Genomic DNA, 2,500 nt, shown 5'->3' on the forward strand with positions numbered 1-2,500 from the left:
TGTTGATCATCCTTATGATCTTGGCACGGAGGATGGAGAACATTCTTTAAACTAGCTTCCTTCCAAAAATACACACCTTTTCTTTTTAATAACTCCGTGACACCATGACACAGTTATTAAATCTGAGTTCCTTGTGAATTTATCTCTATATAATTAGCCTACTACAGTCGCTCTGGATGTTCTCTTGTGACTCGTGTTTTATGAGATTCGTGTTAGGTAAGAGCAGCTGTAGAGACCTGTCGTCATACCAGATACCAGGAGGCAGCGCCATCAGCCTCCAGTCCAACAGAGGCAGAAACGTTGACTTCTGTGCATCACGCTAACCTTTGTGCATCACGTTGACCTCTGTGTATCACATTGACCTCTGTGCATCACGTTGACCTCTGTGCATCACGCTGACCTCTGTGTATCACATTGACCTCTGTGCATCACGTTGACCTCTGTGTATCACGTTGACCTCTGTGCATCACGTTGACCTCTGTGTATCACATTGACCTCTGTGCATCACGTTGACCTCTGTGTATCACGTTGACCTCTGTGCATCACGTTGACCTCTGTCTCTGTGAGTCTCATTGACCTCTGTGCATCACATTGACCTCTGTGCATCACGTTGACCTCTGTGCATCACGCTGACCTCTGTGTATCACATTGACCTCTGTGCATCACGCTGACCTCTGTGCATCACGCTGACCTCTGTGTATCACATTGACCTCTGTGCATCACGTTGACCTCTGTGCATCACGCTGACCTCTGTGTATCACATTGACCTCTGTGCATCACGTTGACCTCTGTGTATCACGTTGACCTCTGTGCATCACGTTGACCTCTGTGTATCACATTGACCTCTGTGCATCACGTTGACCTCTGTGTATCACGTTGACCTCTGTGCATCACGTTGACCTCTGTCTCTGTGAGTCTCATTGACCTCTGTGCATCACGTTGACCTCTGAGCATCACGTTGACCTCTGTGCAACACGTTGACCTCTGTGCATCATGTTGACCTCTGTCTGTGCATCACGTTGACCTCTGTGCATCACACTGACCTCTGTGTATCACATTGACCTCTGTGCATCACGTTGACCTCTGTGCATCACGTTGACCTCTGTCTCTGTGAGTCTCATTGACCTCTGTGCATCACGTTGACCTCTGTGCATCACGTTGACCTCTGTCTCTGTGAGTCTCATTGACCTCTGTGCGTCACGTTGACCTCTGTGCATCACGTTGACCTCTGTGCATCACGTTGACCTCTGTGTATCACGTTGACCTCTGTGCATCACGTTGACCTCTGTGCATCACGCTGACCTCTGTGTATCACGTTGACCTCTGTGCATCACGTTGACCTCTGTGTATCACGTTGACCTCTGTGCATCACGCTGACCTCTGTGTATCACATTGACCTCTGTGCATCACTTTGACCTCTGTGCATCACGTTGACCTCTGTGCATCACGTTGACCTCTGTGCATCACGCTGACCTCTGTGTATCACGTTGACCTCTGTGCATCACGTTGACCTCTGTGCATCACGTTGACCTCTGTGCATCACGTTGACCTCTGTGCATCACACTAACCTCTGTGCATCACTTTGACCTCTGTGCATCACTTTGACCTCTGTGCATCACGCTGACCTCTGTGCATCACACTAGCGTATAAAACGTTTACACAATAGTTTGCTGCACAACTGTGTAGTTTATACACACTAAATGCTTCAATTCAATGTTGGTTTTGATTTTAGTTTATTTGTATTTTTTGTCATTAGTTTTTTTGAATTGTTATTCACAAAAAAAAAAACTTTGAATCAACACGTTTTATAAGCTGCTGCGCGTCCACTTTAATAATGGTTGTTAGAGAACTAATCCGGCTCAGTGGGGCCTCCAGGAACACACGCCCATCCTCACGAAGCCCAGAGGCCTCGTCAGACCGGTTTACCCAACAGAGCGTTCCACAGCTAAAACCTGGTATTTCATGCAGTCATACGTGATGATGATCTCATTGTGTCTTTTGGAGCACCCGTTACGGCCCGGTGCCCAAAGAACTCCCATAAAGCCCTCAAGCACCCTGACGGTTCCACAACCGCCCCACAATGTGCCCTTTAGCTCCCTCTGCTGGACGGGACCATCGTCACGCGAAGGCCTCTTTCCACCCCGACACGGAGCCCTTTCCACTCCGGTTTGAGCGCCTCGTTTCCGCCACAGAGAAACTGGTTCAAAACCTGAAACGTGAGGTTTCCATTGAGCTGAAGAAGCGTTGCCTCTTTACGGCCCCTAAAAGACGACGCCTCCCGGATTGCAAGGGTGCCCCCTCTAAACGGGTTCCCAGAATCCTGAGAGGAACCGGCTCGAGAACCAGAGCTCATTGGTGGAAAGGGGGCGGGAGGGTTGTGACCTGTGTCTGGCGTCATAGAAACCTCTGTATAAATGTACTCAGATTACTTTAAAAGCCTCACAGCGCCTCCTGCTGGAAGGGACCGGACCTCCTTTTTAGCTTCGACTCCTCAAACTCA

At 48.9% G+C, this 2,500-nt stretch overlaps 1 protein-coding gene across 1 annotated transcript in view; it reads right to left on the reverse strand.

Annotated features, from left to right (window-relative positions):
• The window catches only part of fus (FUS RNA binding protein), a 24,275-nt gene that overhangs the window by 4,920 nt on the left and 16,855 nt on the right, over positions 1–2,500 (reverse strand). The window lies entirely within an intron of this gene.

Source organism: Cyclopterus lumpus, chromosome 8, assembly GCF_009769545.1.
Source record: "Cyclopterus lumpus isolate fCycLum1 chromosome 8, fCycLum1.pri, whole genome shotgun sequence".
Classification (NCBI taxonomy): Eukaryota; Metazoa; Chordata; class Actinopteri; order Perciformes; family Cyclopteridae; genus Cyclopterus; species Cyclopterus lumpus.